Source organism: Triplophysa rosa, linkage group LG3 (assembly GCF_024868665.1).
Source record: "Triplophysa rosa linkage group LG3, Trosa_1v2, whole genome shotgun sequence".
Lineage (NCBI taxonomy): Eukaryota > Metazoa > Chordata > Actinopteri > Cypriniformes > Nemacheilidae > Triplophysa > Triplophysa rosa.
Window position 1 is genome coordinate 12,715,794 of NC_079892.1, and position 26,117 is coordinate 12,741,910.

Genomic DNA, 26,117 nt, shown 5'->3' on the forward strand with positions numbered 1-26,117 from the left:
CAAAAAACACATTTTGTGCAAAAAGTGCCCACTATAATTAATCGGATTCAGAAAGCTGAATAGGCATTTTCCACTCGTTCATGAACTTCATTCACACACCACGGCAGCCAAAAATGTGCAATTCATTGATACATGCAACAGAAGAAAAAAAGAACAGCAGCAACAATAATGTGCGCTTACCTTTGAGAGTTGCCTTAACATCTGACAGAACTACAGTACGTCTTTCGTGAAGTAAATATTGCAGAACATATAATGCAAATTTAACAAGTCCAGCAGCTGTCAAGGACGAGTATGATGAAGAGAAGTAACGTTTTACATTTTTTATTAAATCATTCAACTGCTGTGAATTCAGTTATAGTTGTATTTACAAAGTCTTTGAGTCTTCTGTCACCACATGTGTAATCCACGTTGTGAGATTTGAGTTACTCTCCCTAATCGTGCAACATATATTTGGGCCACTTTGGCATTGCGATCGCTTCAATATACAAAATCTGGTCCTTTATCACGCCAAAACCCTGTCACTCACGAGCCATCACATGATCTCAACTGTAGATTGATTGACAGGTGAGGTCTCACTATCCCAGACCTGATTGGTTAAACTGAACCAATAAGGGCTGTGTTAAGGAATAATGCGTTTATGACTGCACTTCACATTATTTTCGTAAATAACTTAACTAATCAAAAGCAAAGAAAAGGCAAGCTGCTTGGGCGGGTTTTTAATTTCATAAGCAGCCCAAATTTTGTCCACCCGCCCAATGCCTTTTTCTCCGGTCTAACCCGTTCAAAAGAAGCCCAATTGGGCGGGAACCTGCCCAATCTGGCAACACTGAGTACAGCATGTATTTTATAGGAAAATATTAATAATAATTATACAGATATACCGGCCAATAATCGGTATCGGTCAATAAAAGCAATTCACACTAACAACAGCCGATATATGCCGTCAATCAAAAGAGGACAGGACAATGCAATAAATGTGAGTTCTGTATATAGAAAATGTTAAGAAACATCACCCGTTTGATGTTCAATATTAATAGTCAGTATGTGAATTAATAACATTCAGAAACTAAAGAAATTTTAATTTAATCTTCAGAATCGGTATCAGCCTATATCACTCTGGATAATCGGTATCGGTGAAGAAGTTTAGTATCGTGTATACTAATTAAATGTTCGGCATAAAACTGAAGTTGTGATGGTGTTTTCTTCCAAATTATGAAAAATACACTCTAAATTTTTTTTTTTTTTTTCAACCCATGGTTAGATCAAAAAGGGTCAAACCAATAGCAGGGCCACAAACTCTTCTGTTTCGCTCTCAGTTCAATTCTCTTCATATTAATCTTTTTCTTCAACTATGTGTCACATGTCAATGTGCGGCGTTAATTGAAAACTGCACTGAACCATTACAAAACCCAATTAGAAGTGGCTTGAACTCAATACTGTCAATGAGCAGTCACAGTAACCGTGGCCTTTATATATTGTGTTAGTTATTATCTGCCCGGTTTGACAGGGGACAGCTGAAATGACTGGTTGGGTTATAACATCAAGCTATCATACTGCTCATACTTTTTCAGCAGTATATAGTACATTCTGGGTTGTTTTTTTACCCATGGTTGGGTCAGATATGGGCAAAAACTTAATATTGCGGCAGCTGGGGCACCAAAAACAGTAAAATAACATTAATGCATAAAGAAATTTGCGACATCTTGTTATTTTCCATTCGGCATGTAAATTTGCAGTCTGTTTCTGTAAAAAAAAACATTCTGTAAAATTACATTTGACTTTACAGAATGCTCTTTTTCTCTGGAGAAATATTTGAAACACACAAGAGATTCAACAAATGTTTTCATTTGCTCTTCATTTAATCTCATTAATATCTAAGATAAATAATTGATCGATTAAAGATATCTCATCAGTTTTTTCCCCTGTAAAAATTGGTGTAAAAATTGCACACTTTACCTTTAAGAATCAAGAAAAAGCAGGGAAATCCTCCAAGGTCAAGCCGCGATAAATTTTCCTAACACACTGACTGTCGGGAGAGTCATGTATACCGCTCTCATTATTATTACAAGAAAATTCATCAAAGCAAAGCGTCTGGCTAGATCTTGATCCAAGACCATCTTACTTTTTAAAAATTGTAGCTTCATCTATTATTGCATTCACTGTAAATCCGACCTGAAGTCAGATCGCACCGCAAGACAAAGCGCTGAACATAAAAAAAACTCTGAGATGAATCCCAGGCATGAGAAAGTGTCGGAAGGTACGAGCTCAGAATATTAATGAGGTTAATTAATTCTCCTTGTACAGGGGTAAACAGGCTCCGAGCAGAAGGCCCAGGCGCATTTCTCACGTCCGCTTATCCACCAGAACGACAAAACACGGCCCCTCCACAAATCACATTTTAATTTCGTCTGCCCTGCGACGTGGAGGATAATGACCTGCGCGATCTGTTTCATCAGTCATCTTTGTCTTTGCGCGGATGAACTGAGAACAGCAGCTAGCCGGAAAGAGAAAATGTTTTGAGATGATCTATGCAAGGGTAATGCATTCATTAAACTTAGCAAGAATTTAACGCTTTATGAAAATGCTACATGTTTACAAAAACTGGCTTCCCATATGACGTGTCCTTATTTTACATTCATGCATGTCTCCAAAAGCACTATTTTTATCCAAAGCAATACATTTAATACAAGTTACATGTTTTTATCAGTATGTGTGTTATCTGCTAATCAAACACCTGATGTTAAGCTAATATATGGGTTGTAAGCATAATGTCTCTTTTTTTATGTTCTGATTTTGTGGGGGAAGTTGTACCCAATGTATTTAATAAATGAACAGACAAAAAGTGTTGGATGTGTTAAGCTGCATAAATTTGTCCAAAAATTGTACAAGGACTTCTAGACTGTAAAAAACTGCACCAGCATCTATCTTGCCCTCCGCGTCCACATACCCACAATTTTCATTGACGCACAACATGTAACTCCCACTCTGGAACCAAAGTTCTTGAATTAAGGTTAGAAAATCATATGAAAAAAAAGATAAATACAGCAAACAATCCTTTGGGCGACATTTTCAGACATAAGATATCTTTGTTTTTTATTGTCATCCATGCGTTTTGTTGTCAGCATTCATCTTACAACACAGACAGAAAGCATTGTAGTAAAGTTTTCACTTAAGACCCAATAGCTAACAAGTTCATGAAAATAAATTGTTCTGTTATTACGTGATAAATTATTCACACCATTGTCTTTAGAGAGTAAAGTTGTACTGTAATATTCTCAATAATGGTTACAACTAGTAATGTGTCGACTGTATCCCACAATGTAATGCGCTTAACTTGACCTACCATTTCAAGCGTGATGACCAAACCGTAAAACTTCTCGACTCATGTATCAGACTAGCAAAAGTCATTTATACACAAAATTGCATGAATATCTTCAATTTATTTTTTAAGATGATAACCAGCATCCCGAATTAAACATACAACCTAATGGAGTCGTGTGACAACAATGTAGCATACAACTTTCATTTATCACATAAAGCTGAACACATTGCATACTGCGCAGTATGCAGTATGCTAATATTCTCTTCTGAAAATAGAGTGCAGGTGCTTTAATGCCGTGAAAATTGCAGTTAATGATTATACACAAAGCCAAACTTAATCTTGTGTAACTAAACACGATTTTCTGCAGCTGACTTTGCTTTCAGCAGTCGCTCTGACAGAGAACCGACTAGAAACATATCCCTTCTTTATCACATCCGCATGAGGCCAAGCACAAGCACGTAATGTTTTATACTAGGGTGACCATACATGCCATTTTTCCCGGACACTTTTCGGGTGCGTCATCCGGAGGTCGCATTTGTCGCAACCATAACGTTTTTAACTGATATGTGAGAACCTCGGTGATGTATGCGGTGGACAAATGCGACCGCATCCGAGACGTGTCCGGGAAAAATGACATATATGCACCGTGTCCGTAATCGCCGCGAAAATGAGTATGAGTCATGAATAGTATGTCCGAAACCTCAGTATGCACAAAACAGTAGGCGAGAAATACCCGGATGGTCTACTACTTCCGCCGAGATTCGGGAGTGTGGATCAGATGGACACTTCTCTATCCCATGATACCATGGGAGCTGAGCGACGGTCAAATTTAAAAAGTAAATCAAATAAATATAGCGGAAAACTTTAAGGCGGACGTCCTTTATTACATTTGCTCCAATGTAAGTGCCAATAAATAAATTTCTCGTGTCTAAATTATGTTTTATCAACGCTCACGTACGTATAGGTTGTTGTTAATACGTCACAGGTCAAAGAGCATATGGGTCACATGACCATGAAACATGGCGGATGCAGTATGTCTGAAATGTATTCATACTACTCCCACTCATACTATATAGAACGTACTGTTTTAAAGGCCGATAGGTACTTATTCAAATTCAGTACGTACAGTCACAGTATGCGATTTCGGATGCAACAATGGTCACCCTACTTATACTCTAGAACAAGAAATGAAATAGCAACTGTTTTCTATTCGATTTTTGGTCTTAAAATAGCAACTGTATCAATGCTAATCTATTTTATTATCAAATCTAGAACTACAGTAAATAGCGGATTTGCTAAAGTTTTGGTTTGTTCATTCAAATCTTGACATAACACATTTGTTCGAGACAAAATCTCATTTAGATTTCAATTTGAGTTGAATCTATTTGTAGCTCCCTTTGACTTCAGTAAGAAGCTTCATTTTATATTATTTTAAGGTTAAAAATAACAGTGACTAATGTGCAGTCATTAATTTCACAGCACATTCATTTATGCTTAATTGCATCTTGTTTTGCTTACATTTGACATTGGGATTGATTGACTTGAACGCTTTGAAGTCGGAGGCAGAGAATTTAAATATAAGTACTCTCACCCACGACTTCACCTGTGGCCGCAATAGCTTCACAATTGTCCATAATTTCCAATGAGATGAGTCCTATCACAGAATTAAGTTCTATTACAACTTTACCCAACCAGCTTCTCTTCATCATCTCAGTTCAGACAGAAATGGTACAAACACAAGAGCATCGATTCTTCGGTACATGTCCACACAACCTTGGTTTCCACTGACGCACAACATGTATGACACAAAGCTGCCACTTCAGATTCTGGACATACGGTTGGAAAATTATATGAAAGGCAAGAAATAAGAGGAAAATGCCTGGCTATGAAAGCTGAATGAGGATCTCCACCCAAAGCCATCTTTGTAGCAACATGTTTTCTTAGTTATTTTTTGGAAAATCTTATTTAAGTGTTTATTTCTCAAAATTGCCTCGGTTATTGAACATGAAGGTAAAATATATGTGCAAGCGCTGATGATGTACATTCACAGTTTGCAATAATAAATGTTACTGTCGTCACAATGGGAAATGTCATGCTACGTGCTCCTGAATGAATACATCTTATGTAAAACTCCTTGAAGCCCTGAGCAGTAAATACCATCGCAAAAGAATAAAAGATGAGCAGTAAATGGCATCACAAAAGAATAAAAGACAGAAAGTCCCAAATGATGTTCTATTTTCTCCTTTCAGCTCCTCTTTATTAATGCATGCTGCCTTAGAATACTTATTTTAGGGGAAAGTTCAGCATATCATCCATATTTGATCACAAATTCTCATGTATTGCAAAAATCTAAATAATGTAAGGTTATGTAAGAATTATTGCTAAGCGTTGTATAAGCGTTGCTCTCTAATGTAGGCTTACCATTACTGATGCTTATACATCAGGCTAAAATGAAGTGTGCTATTATTTTTCAATGCAATAATGCAGGCATCTTGGGCGTGATATCAAATGACATCTCCCTTACTTTGGGGTTGATCTGCCTAAAGTTCAGAGGTCAAACGTCTGACTTCGAGCACTGTTCAAGACGTTATTTCCAAGTAAGTTTCAGAGTCACCTCCAACACAGCTGTGTAATAAAATAATAAAATAAACAATAAATAATAATGTAGTAACGTTGTTAAAACGTTCCACTAATCAATGTATGAATAGTGCTTTATGATAACGTTCTTAGAACGTTTTCTAATCATCAAAAATGTTTGAAACAACGTTCTACTAACATTTCCGCCAAAATGTTCATTTATAAACTTTCAGAGTACTTTCATACAACGTTAGTCAAAGTTCTGAGAACGTTTCCTGTTAGCTGGGATAAGACCCTCATCAGATTTGTTCAATAAAGAAATTGAACCACCCTAACAGCAGGTGCAACTCTCACAGCAGCACTCTTTCCAGCCCACTGCTGACCTGGTGCCAGTCATGGGGCAGTCATAACTGCGGGAGAGTGACAGGCCAGCGGGGTGGAGAAGGCATGGTACAGCGGAGGTGACAGAGCTAGCATATACTGCATGCTCATATGAGAGACACCAGATCCCAAGCAGTCTGACACATCACAGCTGTCACTAATAATCCCCACATGCTCACAATGAGATGAAGCTCTGCTTTAGGTGTTTATGATACAGTCTGGAAACCCTCCACTGAGTTTTGATGGGTTTGCTAAGGAACATATGCTAAGTCCTTGTAACAGTTGCTTGAGTCCAAATTTCAATTTGATCGCACCTCCTCCAGCTGTTCTGCGTGAAACGTGGTGGCTTTTCAGAATGTCTTCGTTGTCAACGGAATTAATTAAAACAGAAAGTGGCTAAAACTCAAGCCAAGGACAAAAAAGAAGAAAGACCGCATGCACCCCCCCCCAAAAAATAGTCTTTAATGTTACTAATTAAATGTTACATGATTAAAAACAGGCAACTGTTTTCCAAAAAATATATATTTTTCAGTTAGCAAAATATCAGTTCAAATGTTTATTAGTTTAACAGTCACCTAAACAATATTTAATAAAATAGGTTGATGCTTTGTGCAAATATCTTATGCTAATGTCAAATAAGATGGCATTAACAAATGGCACCCCTTGAGTAGTTTATGAGGCCTACTTTTAAAGGAACAGGGTTTTTAGGAGGATCTATTCACAGAAATGCAATATAATATAGAAAACTATTTCTTCAGAGGTGTATAAAGACCTTACATAATGAACCGTTATGTTTGTAATACCTTAGAATAAGCTGTTTATATCTACATACAGAGCGGCCCAACATACATTGAATTCGCCGCCATGTCTTGTACAGCAGCCCTAAACGGACAAACAACTCTACAACACGCGTTTCCTCTTCCTCTCCCCTGGAAAGACTTTATAATATTAACTCAGGTCCTAGCTCCTGCCTGACTTTTATCCTTCTTTTAATACTTAAAATCCACAGACCTTTTAGTTTATGTAATAAATAAGACATCGCTCTTTCTACAGTCTTTCTAATGCCCGCATGATCTCTTCCCTGCGTCAACATGAGAAGACACGCTGTCTCAGCCGACGACATCTTTTTGTACTGTGGTGGCCACCGTCGTGTTTGGACTGAGAGATTCGTTGCAAATCTATAATACAACGATAGTGGCCGCTGTAAATCAAAAACTGCGCCTTTAATTTTATTGTAATCAACAATAATTAAACACAAACAGTAAAGAATACTGTGGCCTCACTTCCATGCACAGCCACTAGATGGCGCATCTACATCATTCATCAGCGTTTGTCAGCATTAAAGAGTAAATATACCTTGATTTTTAAGGTCCCACTTTGGTTTATGGAGTGTCCAACAACAAATTTACGTACATACAAGGCGTAAAAACACTATTATTTTGTTATAATACGCAGTTTTTCTTACCTTACTTCTTGACTGACTCTCAAATGATTCGTTCGGCGAATCATCCGTCTAATCCCCTCCTTTTCACAAGCGTACTCTGATCTGATTGGTCAGATGGTCTAGTCTGCTGTGATTGGTCTACCAGTCCTAGCAAAACGAAGGCGGGGACTATATGTAGTGACGTAAGTCCACGGCGGTTCGCGAATCGGACTAGGGCACGACTCATTTGCGTGATTTAGAGTTGACTCCCTTTTTCCAAGCCAATAACTTTGTTATTCATTCATCTTCGGCTTTACAACTTGGCAGACTGCTTACTTTCACACACGGCAACATTACACACTGCATGAAATGTAATTTACATGATCTCGTAATATGTACTCTTTAATCCACATGTATTTGCAAACGCTGCATGTTGCAGTTTTAGTGAATTTGAATGTAAGCATTCAGTAGAGACTTCAACGCATTTATATATAGAGACAGTGTCAAGATCGGCCATTTGTATAGTTTCAAGCAATTAAATCACGGAATGGCCTATTTTAGTCTCTGTATAGATAATGTTATAATGTTAATGTCAGGTTAAGCCAAGAAGGAGAACCCAAATGCAGGCAGCGGATACAAAAACTCAGAACTTTAATTAACAAAATAAAGACCCACGATGGGGGAAAAACAATCACAGAACAATAACAAATGTAAAACTAAGACTTACCACGAGGGGGCAAAAAACAAGAGAGAACAGGAACAACAAAACTAGACACTTTTCTGGAACTTGACAGGACTGGAATACTGGAACTAAGACACAAGGTAAGTATATCCACTAAGCAAAACAAAACAGCACAGGACAGCAAACACAAGGGCATTAAATAGGGGAACTAACAAGGGATAATAACACTAGGCAGGTGGAGGGGATAATTACAGGCGGGAAGCTAGACGAGGAAACGAGGGGGCGGGGTCAAGACGGGACAGGGGAGCACATGGCCAAACAAACAATGGCCATGTGCATCCACACAAAACACGTGGGACTGTCATGATCCTGCCACAAGACTAGAAAAGAAGACAAGGTGAGGCATGACAGTTAAAGCATATCATACATACATTTTCTGTATACGTTACAAAACGCTGTTCAGTTCACCACTTTATTAAAAATGACACCACACGTTTTTTTGAGTAACAAAACAGCTGTGTTTGGCGTATATTTTTCACTGACTCTCTGGATACATAAAGATAACTCGCAAAATTATGTTCTGAATGAATCGGTCACTCTGCATTTATAACAATAATAATAATACATTTATTTTATATAGCGCCTTTAAAAGTTGCTTTCTCAAAGCGCTTTACAACAAACATTGCAAGCGTGTGCATGCCGTAGAGAGCGTAGAAAGGATCCTGTTGGCCGGCTGTATGATGGCTACATGCACATCCCCAAACCCCCAACCTCCGAATTAAAATAAATCAAATGTATGCAAAAAGTACAAAAAATAGGGAAATCCATATTTATACGGAAAAATCACATCCCTGCTCAAACCTAGTGAGCTGCCAATGACAATGGTTATGTTTATACCCTAAAAAACAGGTCGTTACCAACAGAATTGCATAACTAACCTGGAATATTTCTTTAAAGACCCACTGAAGTGTCTAAAATTTGCCTAAAAGTGCAGCTTTGTTTGATGCTAATGTAATTTCCATTGAACACTGAAGTTAGGGTGGGACATATCATCTGGCTCCTCCCCTTTAAAAATAACCAGTAGTTTCATTTACCTCACAGCCTGCAATTTGATGAAAATCACTGGTCAGTAATGGTGGAAGTGAAAGTAACACTTTGTACACTGACTGTATATCTGCGTATATCTTCTAAATGCATATTTGTTTTGGGGCACACTAGCATACAGATTAGTGATGCGCGGGTCGAGGTTTTTTCCAACCCGAGGGTCCCGCTTTAATGAAATAATTTGGAATGCCCCAGCCCACACCGCACCACTGTATCTATTTTTACAACTCGCCCCACACCCGCGACCATTAAATAGACATACTAGGCATTGTAATGTAAATGAAAACAGACTTTATTTCAGCCTAAAAGTGCTTGGAAACATCGCCCTGTAAACTGGCAACAACATACGCTTATGAACCATAGAAACTGGCACTTCACGTATTTCTGAGAACCGGTCCCAAACATTCGATTTAGCAGCTTGACCTTCTTTTCTTTTAATGGTGTAAATTCCCGACCTTAATTTCTCCCGCGCCTCGTCTTCCATCTTCACTTTATTTCTCCATTTGTTTTGTTATTGTGGCTGGTGGCGGGAGCTGCTTGGCGCTTTCGTGACGTGTTCGGTTTGGGGACATCACACAAGTTACGTTGCTACGTAGGCCTACGTATTGTAACCTTATCAAAGAACCTGATAAAATATGAAAATATATATTCCAAAATATTTAATATAGACTATAGGGAATTGCACGCAACATACATGTTTTTTTATTTAGTTTTTAATGACCCGCCCCAATCTGCCCCACATTACCTTCAACATTACCTCAGAAGGTAAAAAAGAAATTGTCAATAGAAGTTCTTTACCCACCGCAACCCGTGTTATGAGATGACCCGCGCATCACTAATCACAGATATCCTTAAAAAATGAAAATTCTTTCATCATTTATTCACCCTCATGTTGTTCAAAACCTGTATATGACTCTTCTGTGGAACACAAAAGAAGATATTTTGAGAAATGTCTCAGTGGTATTGTGTTCATTCAATGGAAGTCAATGGGGTCCAATGCTGTTTGGTTGCCAACGTTGTTCAAAATATCATCTTTTGTGTTCTGCAGAAGAAAGAAAATCATATGGGTTTGGAATGACATGAGGATGAATAATTGATACAAGACTTTTCACTTTTGGGTGAACTGTCCCTTTAGCGGACTTTAATACAGCATTCTTATGCAAAACAGTGTTGAAATGAACAAAGGTTTTGGCGACAAACTTTGGCATTTGACAGGGGGCGATTGGATGAGCAAACCTCACTATGGAAGCCAAAATGCAATCAAATCTTCGGTCAATGTTTTTCTCATTCAGTCCATCGATTTGGATGCAGCCAAACTGAAACTCAATGGACATAATCTGCTCAGTGCTCATAAAGCCGGGCTCAACAGCGGCTCCTGGCACAGCTCTGGTCCTGATTTATTAACTCCCTAATAGGCTTATGGCTGCCACCCCATCACTGGCAATGACATTTTTGCTGAGCGCCAATCTCTTGCTTTTGTGGGTATGTTTGTATGAGCCAAGCTCTGTGGTGACTCCTCATTCTTATAATTCACATTCCCTCCGGACAGGAAGGGGGAAGTTAAGTTCAGTCAAAGATTTATCCAAATATCACATATCGACCAACATTACCTCAGAAGGTAAAACAAACTATTAACGCGCACTTCTGACATTACAGTTTTTACTGTAATACAGTCATGCTTGAATCACTACTCTTAGTGTGTTGTTCCACACATTGTATGCGTATGTAAGTGTGTCTGCATGTTGTGGTTTTAAGTGCTTTTAAAAACAACCCCCTCTACCCTTTAATGATTTCCTTCTGGCCATGCGTGCATCACTTCAAATGTACCCGCTCGCAAATGTACGGGCAATTTATAAAGGGTCCCCACAATAAAAACTAATTTAGCCTTGGCGGTGTCCTTCTGACCACGTGGCTTGTAATTATTTTCCTATCTTGCCGTGCTCTGTTCATGCGGCTACAAGGTTACAGATGATGTGCACCCGTGGAGGCACAACTGCAAGCTACATGTGATGAATCTCATTATTACACTAAGAGGTGAGGATGACAATATGATGAAGGGTCGCCTGCTAGAGATGTGACTCAAGAGAGCCGCAAACACTGTGGATCTCTGTGACAACGAGCGGTAAATATATCGTCGCTGTCTGGCGGAATCCTCGTATCTCCAAAATCATTATTTTTCAGGAAATTTAAAAAACTGCATATTTTTTGAGTTATTAAACATTGTATCGTTAAAGTTGGCATTATACCTTATATTGCTATCATATACTGTTGTGTACCAACATTAACACAACATTTCCCCAAAACCATGTTTAATCGGAGATACAAGGTTTATGACTTGGGAGCAGGGAGATACGAGATTACGCTGTCATTGATAAGAATGGTACGGACACAGACGTCGCAGCTGCCAGCAGTGTTCATCAAAGTCTGCGGTCGCGTTGAGCCTTTTGACAAGAGACGAGGCTTTAAGAGCTAATGATTGTGGTTACATACATCTTCCTAAACTCTATTTTAAACGTTAGAGCTATGAGTGATGCAATACCAAAATAAAACGTTAAACAGGCTGTCTAATATAGGCGGAAATTAATCTGCACGCAAATAAAGTCGGCAGTCACGTTGAGCCTCTTGACAAGAGAAAAGGCTTCAATAGTTAACCAAAGCTAACGACTGTGGTTACATACATCTTCCTAAACTCTATTTTAAAGGTTTAAGAACTATAAGTGATGTAATACAAAAAACGATGAGCTGACTATAGGCTGTCTAATAGGAGGAAATTCGCCAAATCTGCTCGCAAACTTACCTTCGTGGCTCATGGGCTTCCTTCTGCACCGAAGAATTACAGCTATCGATTTTTAACAAAACAGGCCTACTCAAATGTATCTAACCTAACTATTTTCACTCGTTATTGTCTAAAAAACTTTCAATCAGGAGACGTAATGCTGAGATGCTCCTGCGGAGTGAAGAAGAGGTGGAGTTACAAGACTTCTCAGACAGTTGAAGTGTCCAATGGAGTTAAGAGATTTGCTCTCAAGCTATTTTCAACACTTTAGATTGGTTAATAATTTGTAAAAATAACAGACCCACATGGGGACTGACCAATAGCATCGATTTGTGAAAAAATATGAAATTGACCAAATTTGGAGATAGGAGGTTTCCGCCCGACAGCGACGATATATATGATGCCTTTGGGTCAAATAACTGTACGTGTATGCGTATAAGAAAGTCTGTATGTTCAGAATAGCATGCTTACATACAATTCATGCTATTTTTTAGTGTGCGGTATGCATGCTGTGCCTATGTGAATTTTTTGCAGGTATTAAGTACCTGGATGACCTATTACATTTGCCAAAATGTGCAGTATACAACCAGGTCACAGTGCATGGGATAGTATCCCACAATGCAATGCACTCAGTGACCTTTCATTTCCAGTGTGATGAATAAACAGAATATGATATCAATCACAAATTTTGACTAGTCCTTGAATTTTAAAGGTATTTATTTATGCAAAAGAAAAGTACAGTATAGTACTAAAAGTACAATATATTCATGTAATGCAGCAATCATGTTACAACAACATTGCATACTACTGTTTGAAATGTTTATCATTGCATCCTCCACTCATTTCGCATATTAGTTCAAGCAAATAGTTGGTAGGATGCAGCATTTACTACACAGTTAGCAGTTAGCAAGAAAAACTGAGATAGGAAAAAGGGATCTCTTGCCATAAGTGATTTGATTGCTTTTAATGCCCCCTCAGGTTCAATCAAACCATCAAATTAAAGTAATAATGATAATAATAATAACAACGTCTCGGTTACGGATGTAACCTCGGTTCCCTGATGGAGGGAACGTGAAGTTGTGTCGAACCGACAGATGGGGTTCGTCCCTGAGAACCAATCGCTTCCGACTTCTTAGAAAAGGCCAATGAAAATTGGCGAATGAAATTTGCATGCCGGACTCCGCCCCCGGATATCCGGGTATAAAAGGGAGACGGCGTGCCTCATTCATTCACCTTAGTTCTGAGGAGCCTGAGACCTCTCACGACTGCTGCAGTGGACAGCACGTGTTGTGGCAAGGAGGACACAACGTCTCGTTCCCTCCATCAGGGAACCGAGGTTACATCCGTAACTGAGACATTCCCTTTCTGTCGGTCTCTCGACGTTGTGTCAAACCGACAGATGGGGTTCCTATGGAAAATGCCATAACACTGTGCCCTGTCACAATCTCTAGCGAAGTGACGGTGACGGCCTGGGCGTGTCAGCCGTGAGCACTACCGCAAAATTGTAACCTACCAGTGGGTAGGTAGGGGGTCCCAGAGCTTTCTTGAAAGGTGGGAAGGCCCCTACCTTCGGCCTCACAGGCGGCGGCCTTGTTTCTCTAACAGCGAGAAGCCGCCCGGAACCGTAAGGCCACTGGGTAAGCGCTACTTCCTCAAGTGGGGGATGCGCTACAGAGACCACTTCCTACCGCAGGGAGGAGTCTAGTGGAGATACCAACATGGTCTCACCGATAGGGGAGAGCTCATGGGAAGAAAGTGCGGATTGAAGGAGTTAACCACGAGGTGGCGGTCCACCTAAGGAGGTCATGGGTTACCAAGGTGGGAACCAGCATGAGGATACATCAGACGGAACCGCCCTACTGGGGGGTTGCAACGTCTGGTAGCACTAGGTCCGGTTAGAGCTATGTTGCGAATAACTCTGGAGATACCTGTCCTAAGGGGCAGGGCTGCTCTGCCCAGCCCGCCTGCAGGAGGTGCTTGCTAGTGATGGATGGAGTGCCTGTTCTTCACCCAGTGGGGGAAGAAGAGAGGCTAGTAGTACGCTGACCCCCTTAGGAGAAAGTCATAGGCGTACACCCTACCGGCCGCCGGTCTTGCCTGATGCCTGCAAGACTCGAGCCGATACCGGTTTTACGTGGAGGCTGTAGGACCTCACGAAGGTGATGGGTGTAGCCCAACCCGCAGCTCTGCAGATGTCTGCCAGAGAGGTGCCTCGAGCCAGTGCCCACGAGGAGGCTGTACTCCGTGTGGAGAGAGCTCTCACCCAGTGGGCGTAGGCGATCTTAGGACAGGTACGCCAAAGTGACGGCGTCCATGATCCAGTGCACCAATCTCTGTTTGAGACAGCCCTCCCTGCTGATCTCCAAAACAGACAAAGAGCTGCTCAGAGCTTCTGCGGCTCTGCGTGCGGTCCAAGCAGAGGCGCATTGCGCGTACTGGACACAACACGGATGGGGTTGGGTCTTCCTCCCCGGTGGGGAGCGCCTGTAAGTTCACCACCTGGTGTCTCGGGGCAGTGGTGGGAACTTTGGGCACGTAGCCGGGCCGGGGTCTCAAGATAGCATGAGAATGACCGGGCCCGAGTTCTAGGCAATCTGTGGACACGGAGAATGCTTGTAGGTCCGCTACCCTCTTGAGCGTCCTCCCGAGAGTCGTCTTCATCGAAAGTGAGAAAGAGCGGCATCTCCGAGGGGGCTCCAGGACCGCATCAAGGTCGTAACCCTGCAGGAAGGCGTCTGCGACCCTGACACGTCTCAACCTGCCCGAGAGGGACCCCCGTCCGTAGAAAGGTCATTGAAGACCAAGGGGTTAGGGTGCGTCGGCAGAAAAGCGTAATCACCATCCGCCTGCTGCCGGTGTGCCACGCTCTCCAGGGAACTCGACTCTGTAGCCAGTGTTGGAGGGGTCTCATGTGCATCAACCCGAGGGGTATCACCACCGTCGAGGATGCCATGTGCCCAGGAGCCTCTTCCCGCTGACTGCTTGAACCCAAGCAGTTCAACACTGACTGAGCGCAGTCGCGCTGTAATGGAGACAGAGTTGAGTTCCATACCAAAAAAGAGGATGCTCCGCACAGAGGAGAGCTTGCTCTTTTTCGGTTGACCTGTGGTCCCAATCGATCTAGGTGCCGAAGCACTAGGTCCCTGTGTGTACATAACAGATCTCACGAGTGTGTCAAATGAGCCAGTCGTCGAGATAGTTTAGTACCCGCACACCTCTCTCCCTGAGGGGAGTGAGGGCGGCTTCCACGATCTTCGTGAAGACTCGTGGGGACAGGGACAGACCAAAGGGGAGGACTCTGTACTAATATGCCTGACCCTCGAAAGCGAACCGTAGGAACGGGCGATGACAAGGGAAAATTGAGACATGAGAGTAAGCGTCCTTCAGGTCGATTGCCATGAATCCATCTTGACATCTGATAGATGCCAGGATGCGCTTCTGCGTAAGCATCCTGAACGGCAGCTTGAGTAGGTGCCTGTTCAGGGTACGCAGATCTAGCGATCCCCGCTCTTTTGGGGACGATGAAGTACGGGCTGTAAAACCCATTGAACATCTCGGCTAGAGGGACGAGCACGATCACTTCCTCACCAGAGGGGTGGAGACCTCGGCCCGAAGCACGGGGCATCCCTGCCTCTGCTGAGGTTAAGAGGATGCCCCGAAACTTGGGCGGGCGTCCGGGGAGTTGGATCACGTAGCCGAGACGGACCGTATCCCGTAGTCACCGTGACGGTTTGGGAAGCTCTTGTCAGGCTCCCAGGGACCGACAGGGAGGCTAGGGGTACGTTCTGCTTCATCGACCTCCCGGGGGTGGTTCGATGGCTGGCAGTGCGGATCCCTCGCCGTGGGGGGGACCCCCGGAGAGGAGATCGGCTCTGCAGTTTTACCTGCCTGGCGATGATGTCTGATGATTATCCTCGACATTGGGTCTTTCTGCAACGTCGAGAGAGAGGCAGTGCGGTGCACCGCAACCCAATGCTGGCGGCCCGGGAAAGCATGGCTGACATTTCGATGTCCGCTTCTGCCTGATCTCAACCCCCTGAGGGAGGGAGCTTCAAGGAATCGTCAGAGTCTGATGCCAGTAAGTCACCCTCCGATGCTGCAACAACCATCATCACGTACCGTGTCTGATACGTGATTGAGGAATAAGCCGGCGGACCGTCTCATGGGGAATGGTCAGACGAGCAAGACGAGGTGCGAACGGTCCGCGAGCCAGTGGCTGACGGATTAGCGCTCACAGTAATCCTCATATCACCCTCGCTGCTCGCTGTAGTGGGCGGCAGGGCCGTAGTCCTGCCGTCACGGAACGGGAAGCAGACAAGGTGGTGGCTGAGTCCCGTGGGAACACAGCCACCCGTGACGCAACGTCTGAATCGTCAACCGCCCGCAATGCGGGCAGGACGTATCCACAACATCTGCCCCAGCGTACTGGAAGCAGACATCGTGTCCGTCCCCCTCCTCGATGAGTGTGTTGCACCCACGAGAACAGCGGGACATGCCACGCTGGAGAAATTTGCTCTTTTAGAGAAAAAACTCGAACACTTCTGGAACCGCCGAGACGCCCAGGGGAAGTCGCTGCAGGAAGGGACAGTCCGCTGCACCACGTCGTAGAGCCGGCAGTCTTGTAGCGAAGTCTGTTGATCATGAGCGAAGGCTTCGAAGAACAAAAGGTGAATGAATGAGGCACGCCGTCTCCCTTTTATACCCGGATATCCGGGGGCAGAGTCCGGCATGCAAATTTCATTCGCCAATTTTCATTGGCCTTTTCTAAGAAGTCAGAAGCGATTGGTTCTCAGGGACGAACCCCATCTGTCGGTTCGACACAACGTCGAGAGACCGACAGAAAGGGAATAATAGTTATAATAACAACAACGATTATAAAAATGTAATGAATAATAATAATATTGACAATAGACGATAATATAATAATAATAATAATAAAAGTACTTATTATTAGGGGCCAAGCCCCAAAGGGAACCCACTGATCCACAGTAATTCTACTCAGCACATGTCATGCACTCCTCAAGCTCATTACATTCCAGTAGAAGACTCCGCCCATTACAGTAGTGGCCATCCTGAAAAGTACAGTATTTTTTCGCTACTGGTCCTAGAAATTGGGACAGATTGTCATGAAAATTGGCTCAGATTATCTTTGGACTGAGCTAGAAAGAATTGCGAATTTCGTTTTTATTCAAAACTTATGAGGTCGCAAACTTTTCAAAGTTGACCCAAAAATGTATTGGAGTAATGTATTCTTCGATCTATTGGCACGAGACTTTATACGCTTCATCGACACCTAGGACTGGGGGTCCTTGCCAAAATGGGGAACAGCGCCACTTATGGGTCGCGAGATTTGAAAAATGGCTCGTGATTTCTGTGTCTACGGATTCCTCGTGCCGTGCCGGATCGGGTGAGTACGATTATGTCGCTATTGGATAATCGGCCCTTCCGCCATTTTGAAATTTGTCATAAATTGCAATATCTTTTAAAACGCGTGATGTATCGGCACCAAATTTTTTAAGTATTATTGAATTAGTGTCCCGAACGTGTCTGCGATGCTAAAAGACAGCGCCACCTAGCGTTCTCGTATTGAACTTTTCTGAGTAACGTTTTGTGCACCACTATGCAAAATGGTCTTCTTGAGTTCATTCCCACCTATTCCTCCGTTTCTGTGATAAAAGTACAAGAAGTCGCCGGTTCGAATCCAGTGTGGAGCGTGTTGGGTGTTTTTGTGTAGAGTCTGCGCTTTGTTCTTGCCTGTTCTTACTTCTTCGACCGTGCCTGTGACATTGTCTTTTTTCATAATAAAGTAACTTTAATGTATATGACATGTGGTGCATTAATATAGGAAATGTGTGCCGTGACTTTATGCTCACTTACGTTACCTGTTTTCATGTAAATTGAACTTCTGTTATTTTTGGTCTGTACTGCACCTACGGTGAATGACTCGTGTCGCTACTTGCATCTCTAACATGTCTCCTCAGGATCTCTGACACTTTGTACAAGCTCGGTGGCGCAAGTTTGTTGAACCGCAAGCGTGGTGTCTCAGAGACTGTGGGTTCGAATCCCTCCTAGTGCGTTTGTTGTACTTGTGGATGAAGTCACCAATTTGATTTCATTCTCACCTACTGTTAATAACATTTTGTTCCTCATGCGGGTCTTAATGTGTCTTAATAACACTCATTCTCGTGAGTGGCGCAACCCGACGGGTCAGTGGCCTCGAGTCTTTGAGGTCGTGGGTTCGAATCCAGTGTGGAGTGTTTTTGTGTAGAGTATGTCCTTCGTTCTTGCCATTTTTCACGTGCGTTCCGTTTATGCTGGTTTTTCGATCTCTTGGCTCTGCATTACGCTTGTGGCGCGCCTTCGGGGGCTTGGCCCCGTGGTGCTGCTTTCAGCTCTTGTTATTATTAGTATTGTTATTATTGTTACATTAATAATAATAACAATAGATAATAATAATAATAATAATATTGTTTTTATTATTAATTAAAAATGCATAGAAAAACGTTCACAGGAAATAAAGCAAACATTGACTAAGAGTTTTATAAGTTATTAATTTCTTGCTCCTCTCTTGTGTTTGACACAGCGGTCATTCTCCTGAGACTTGACTCTATAAGCTTGGTATTTTTGTTCAATTTTTTGCCAAGCCTCCTTAAATTCTTCTAAACTGAGCTTCAGTTTACACAGTAGTACAACTATTGTATGTTTTTAATAGATCTTTAATAGATCACATTTGGCCAGGTCTGTATATTACTGTACATTTTTTGTGTTCATTATAATCCACAGGATTAGAATAAGAGAAGCCCTCAGAAAAACTGTTGAAGACACATTCCAGCTACCTTATCAACACAACACTGTAAACACATCAGTCTACACACTGTACAACGTAAGGTCAGATATCAGCACCGCTGAGCGTGGGTCATTAAAAATACTCACGCTGTTCTGTATCGCTCGGCTGTAACTTCATGTTGGCTGGCACTTGCTGCTGTGTGGGAGAGAAATGTATGTGGCATAGTGCAGAAAACAAATCTTTTGATACAAAACTACCCAAACCACCAGTAAGAGGACAAAATATGCGGCTTCTGAACATATTTGATGGTGCTTGATCTAAGCAAAATATCAGTATTTATGTACAGGGGTTCATAATAAGGGGACATACTATAAATTTCATCATCTTCACACTAATTAAAGTCCCCGTGAACCGGAAGTTGCGATTGTTTTTACTTCCATATTCTGACACATTTTCGAGTGAAGAGGAATTTCAAATGAGAAAATTAGTGGGCGTGGCTTGCGTTTTTCACTGCGAATTGATTGGATGTATAAAAACAGCCGTTGCATTTTAAAATGAAACTGGCAGCAGACTGACAGTTGAAGGGGAGGAGTTAACGGATGCTCTGCCCAAACCGTTTACTTTACGTCATTTATGATGGATAGTCATTTCAGGGCGGAAGTGCATTTTCAGATTATAATTGAAGATTATGAGGGTACATCAATTTAAAAAAGAAAATGACCCACATTGATAAGATATTCATTACAAATATTTAATAAAAAATAAAAATAAATAATTTCACTGGGACTTTAAACGCAACTTGCCACAGAAATACTCACATGGGATAAATATTCATATTTTAAAACATCTGTCAAGCTTCAATTTTTGGCATAAAAGTTTAATAAGTGTTGTTTCAAAACTTGAAACAGCTATTGTAAAATGCTTACAAATTTCTCTTTAGTTCAACACATATTTCTGTCATCTGAACACAGAGCAAACTGTGCCGGGCACGACTAAGGTCATGAATATTAATTATGTATTGTGACTTTAGCCCACACTGATTGGCTGAAAGGCAGACATTGTTATAGGGGAGCTCTAATCATGGTAAAATTACCAGTTAGCATTTGTGCATCTGTTTGTCCACTGTCAAAGCAACATTGTATCAATATAACATTGTATCACTGTTACAAACGTATCGAAGGGGTGGTGCAACGGTGTGTCATGCATTCTGACTTCTTTACAATGTTAAACGTGCTGTCTTCTCATGCTTAACATGGTCAACTTGTCAAAAAACAAGTTGGGCGTATTACGTAGTATTTTTGTGCTCGATACACTCCCCCAGCGATCGTACAGGTTTTGGAAAGATTTTTTAGAACATATAAAACTGTTTCGTAACAATTTTTCTTAGTCCCTTAATGGACAATTCTACCGGAAAAGCACGCAGCAGCAAGGAGAGCACGAGAAGGAGCATGCGCAGACGTCACTCTCACTTGTGTGCAGGAGAGAGAGACAGAGCAAACGTTCGCGAAGTTCAGGTGTTTGTTTGTTCACTGCATTTGGGTGATGAATGTTATATAAACGGTGGATATAACGCTGGATTTGGAGATCGTTTGAAACTGATATATAGAGCCGTACCAGCGCTAAAAGATGCCAGACATGAACCGCACGCGGTGAGTGAAACTGATGTCTGTGTTTAGTTGGCAATGGGTGCGCATGTGCTTTAGTTCAGCCTACCCCTCCCCCCCGCACGCGCCGTATGCTTTTGGAAAATCATACAGCTGTATCTGTCTTTTATAAATGTGATCAAACTAAATACTCTTCGAAGATACGATGTATGCAATACTACTCTATAGGTACTCAAGTTTAATATGAGATTGGCAGAAACTGCGTGTGTTAGGGCCGCTTTAACAGCTGCAACTTTAACAGTTGCGCTTTAACAGCTACAACACTGTTTAAGCATGTTGAAATCTGTTCAAAAACATTTTAGGCAGATAAAAGGCAGAAATGCATGTTGACAGTCAAATGTGCTTATAAACATCTCCATCTAACTTAAAACACAAAATTGTTTCTCAGTCAATTTTACCAGCATGAAATCAGTATTAATCCATTACATCTAATATTCAACTTTTCAGTAAGTTTGTATTTATTTTGCCTGATATACTTGATACAGTTATCCCCTTATAAAATCAAGCACTGTTTACTTTATTTGTGTTTTGTTTACTCAAACAATTACCTCAAACATGAAAAGAAACATTTAGTTAAAGTGGAAGTTCACCCAAAAATCAACTTTGTGTGATTTTTTTACTCACCCACATGACGTTAAACATGTTTAGAGAACTTCCGGCATCTTCGGAGCACAAATAGAGATATTTAGGTGACTTCCGAGAGATTTCCAGGCCTCCTCATAGACATAATGGTGTCAGTTTTTGCCAAGGTCCAGAAAAGTACTAAAGACATCGTTAAATTGGTCCATCTGCGCATAGTGGCTCAGTTGAATTTTTTTGAAGCGACGAGAATACTTTATGTGCGAAAAACAAACCAAAATACCGACTTTAATCGATATATTCTCCTCGGTTTTGTCAGTGTATGGGGCGCGTTCACGAGAGCACTTCTTCTTCGTCTTCTTGGACGAGAGCACTTCAAAAGTAGACAGGTTTGTGCGCCGAATGCCGCATGGGGCTTCCCCTATTGGATGCCGGCGCTCTGACTCGCAACGCGGAAGCGCAACTCTGTGTTTACATGCAGAAGACGAAGAAGTGCTCTCGTGAACGCGCGCCAGAAAACACTGTTGTTTTCTCTGATTTCTATCCCTAGCCCTCTACAGTATGTACATTAGTTTATGTAGGAAGAATAAAACTACCTGCTTTATTGCCATAGCACACACCACATAACTACAAATCTAGAAAATTTGAGAATTGTGAGTATAGACAACTAAATTTGATATTCCGAGAACCCTACACTTGTCTTTTATGAACTCGACATAAAAAGAGAATTATTTATTCTATATCTCACCAGGAGTGTTACTGAATTTGCCAGAAAATCAGTCCATGTGTGAAAGAAATTTATTCAAGCCACATATTCTTGCAACCGGCCTGCTCTTTTTCCACACGGACGATTGCAAATGGCGAAAATGTATGCTGGTGTCACACAAGTACAAAATTTAGAAGACAAATCGCAGTTAAATAAGACCTCTTGCATAAAACCATCAAAAGGAAGTGCTTTCTAAAAAAAACTTTAATTCATGAGAATAATGTTGGCGGTAGAAGAGCCGGCCTCAATGACATAGTCGAGTCCTGATCTCTACAGAGGCACCGAGATGAATGAAGCTTTTTGGCCGCGAGCAGGAAAAGATCTGCGGTCGAGGTCTTTTCCTCTATTAATATTCAAAGGCGTGTAATTACAAGGCATTACCCGGCCCCAGCGGTGATAGCAGGGTTAAAATCTGTGCGTGTGCGTATAATGGAATGTACTACAGACCACAGCCAGGGAGACATCCAATGAACGTAACTTTTAATGGTAGAACTCAAACAAACCAAGATTATCCAGAAACCGCCAAGTACCACATTAAAGAAAACGCCATATTACATGTAGACCAGACAATGAATGAAAACACAGGTAGAGTATAAATAGAGAGTCCAGGCGATGAAGTAAATGCTGGCAGGTGCAGTGATAACAAATGAGGGACTGGTGAGGGAACGTGGAGGATTGTGGGAAGTGAAGTCCTTGGGGAAAACACGGGGAGAAACAGAGGGAACCGTGACTGTGTGAGCAGTTACCATCATCAGAATGTGTTTGCCATTAGTTCAGGCTGTGGAAGAGTCTATCAGGTGAGCAAAAATCACAAAAAGGGTTTTCAAAAGGATTTAGGAGATGCTTTGCTCAAAATGTTTCTCTGTCCTGTGCCTATTCTTATTTATTCACATGCCATTTATAACTAACTAGCCTAAACACTAAAAATAAGGAATAATAGCATATCATGACCCAGACATCAATATAAAACCATCCCACCAGATCCATTCTAATCCCCAAGATAGGACACATTATGGTTCTGTATATAAACAAAGTAATCGCAAAATATCAAAGTACCAAAGCATTGTGATCTATCGCTGTACAATGGTATAACCATGAAGAATAAGAAGGATAAGCACAGATGAAAGAGATTGATGTGGTAAAGGATTATCCCTTACTTATGCATAATTCTTCACTAATGTTTTGATTATGAAGTTATAGCATTGGAAAAAACAGGTCTATGCCAGTACTGTTGACCATAATACAAAGCATTTACAAAGCATTGTATATTTTTAACACGTCACATACACAATATTACATAAAAACATGCAAGATTTTACTTGGTACAGAATACAGATGTAACTTTGCCAACACTGTCATCTCTGTGTGAATACTTGTTGTTAATTTGAGGGGAAGACACAAATGAATGAAGTAAATGTAGTGGTAAAAATACCACAGTAGATCTTCAGAAGTCGTTATATGCAAACAGTGCGATGGAAAAAGTAAGCATACAGCGTATACGTGCGTTAGGCCCCGACTACACCACTGATAGAGACATATATATATATATATATATATACAGCCACGGAAAAAAATAAGAGACATCAGCATTTCTAGATGTACTGTGGTCACAAACATACAAATATTAGAAAAAAACAAGCATGAAAAGTCCACTCTTAAACCCACACCTAAACATTTCCATCACAGGGGCAAAAGCATGAAAACATACAAATCATATCATACAAATTAGCCAAAAACCTTGACCCTAAAATAATTATAAACGTATTAAAATTTGAAAATTACGAGTTTAAACCAGTATGATTTCTATAGACTCAAGGTATTTGAGCTCCTCAATATCAAACACACACACACAGTCCCATCTGTCCTCTTCCATGACATATGTTCACTATTACTCATCACTCCACCTCAGAATACTCATCGACAGTTCTGTATTTGTGTATATCCCAAACCCAGCAGGTACAAAAACATAACCAACACTCACTCCCAAACAAAACAAATGCTACCGTGAGAATATGCTGCACGGACAGTTGACGTCGCTGTCATTTCTTCTAAGTCTATGGCCGCTTTCCCATTTATAACAATAGAAAAGCGTCTGCAGTCCATTTGCAGTCCGGGACAGAAGAACTAAGAGGCCGAGCGGGGGAAATCGATGCTTTTGCAGAGGAGATCAATCATGGGGCCGGCGGGCTGATAAAAATCAATGTGAAGTGAGGGCCATGGGTTGTTTTTCAATAGGAGACAGTGCATTATGTACTGCAACACACAGTGGCAATATAAGAGAAGGAGGTCTAGTGGGTTTCTCAGGAGGAGTGTGCAGGGAAGATGTGACTTCTGACTATAAACTTCAAGCGAGACCTAATCTTAAACCTCACATCTAGGGACCACCCGACGCAACCGTGTGAGGAGTACAAAAATGTCTGAAATCGCAGTTCAAACCTAAAAAAAAAAAAAAAAAGTAATTTGATAACGTTAATTAATTATTTAATAATTGACAATCAACCAAAAATATCCCAGCAGCTGTTTTTAAACCAAAATCTCCAAAACTGTTTTAATTATAGCTTTGTATAATTTTCATTGTTACAAAGCAGAGTTTTCCAAGCAAACATATAATAACTTTTCTGAAATCACCAGTAACATGGTAGCTTTTATCATATATCAAATCTAAACCTTTACAGGTAAAAAGACTGAAAATTGAGAAACTCAGCTGGAGACTGCAGAGAATTACATAAGTCTAGGTGTGCTGAGTCTGTTGAACCTGCACCTTATAGTAAATAGCAGAAGTCGATGACAGCAGGTGAACTGAGCTTCATAGTTCACCAACCAGGGATGTGTTCAGTACGAGAAGTTGAAGTGAAGGCGAGTAAAGGTCCAGAGATGTTCTTTCTGTGTTTAGAAGCAAGAGTTTGAGCCGGGTACTTACTGAATAGTGCTGTGACAGTGAGACTTTTTAGGGGAGGACTAAAAATGAACCACTGACATTTCACAAACACACAGGTTTCTATAGACTTTTCACAGATATGATGACTTTATTGTACAAACTATGTTGTATCCCAAACTTCACACTCTCCTTAAAGGTCCTGTGTGTGGTATTTAGAAGGATCTATTGACAGAAATTCAATATAATATACATAACTATGTGTTCAGAGGTGTATAAAGACCTTACATAATGAAGCTGTCACGGCTGTGGCAAGAAGAACCCAAGTGCAGGCAGCGGCAGTGAAGGGGTTAACAAGATATATTTATTTAATAACAAAACAAAAGTACAAAACAAAACACCCTCGATGGGGAAAAACGAAAGGTCACAAAATAATAATACAAACAACAGGACGTAGACTAACTGACACTGGGTTTAACACAACACTAGGCAAGAACTAAACACTTACTAAGACGGACGGGAAGTAAGCAACAGCAACAGCAAACAAGGGCACGAGTAGGCACAGGGCACGATACAAGAACAATACAATCCACGAGCACAGGACAAAGAAACATGAGGGCATTTATAGGTAAGACAAACGAAGGATAACGAGCGAGGGCAGGTGGGAAACATTAGACACGGACGGGAAACAATACAGGAAACGAGAGGGGCGGGGCCAATGACGAGACACTGGAGAGAACGTATATTATTGTCAAAAGGACAATAATATGTTTCTCTCCACACATAACCAAAGACTTTGCCATGACTCTGCCACAGGACCAAGAAAAACATGACTAAGTGAGGCAGAGCCATGACAGAAGCGTTATGTTTTTATTACCTTAGAATTAACTATCTCGATCTACATACACCGCGGGTCCCCTCTTACTGAGTGTCACGATTCTGTCTGTTTTCCCCCTTAGTTTGGACTTTTAGTTTGTTTCTTTTGAGTTCCTGTTTCCTGTCCTATTTTGTAGTCATTTGTAGTTCTTTTGTTCATTGGTTCCCTGTTCATTATCTCCCCAGGTGTTTCTTGTTACTTCGTTTCTCCAATGTATTAAAACCCCAGTGTTTCAGTTGATCTTTGTCAGTTGTTGCACGTTAGGTTGTGATCTATGTCGCCTCGTGGTTTTCACTGGTTTTTG

At 41.3% G+C, this 26,117-nt stretch overlaps 1 protein-coding gene across 1 annotated transcript in view; it reads right to left on the reverse strand.

Moving 5' to 3' along the window:
• b4galnt4a (beta-1,4-N-acetyl-galactosaminyl transferase 4a) overlaps nt 1–26,117 on the reverse strand; it is a 208,409-nt gene that overhangs the window by 100,294 nt on the left and 81,998 nt on the right. The window lies entirely within an intron of this gene.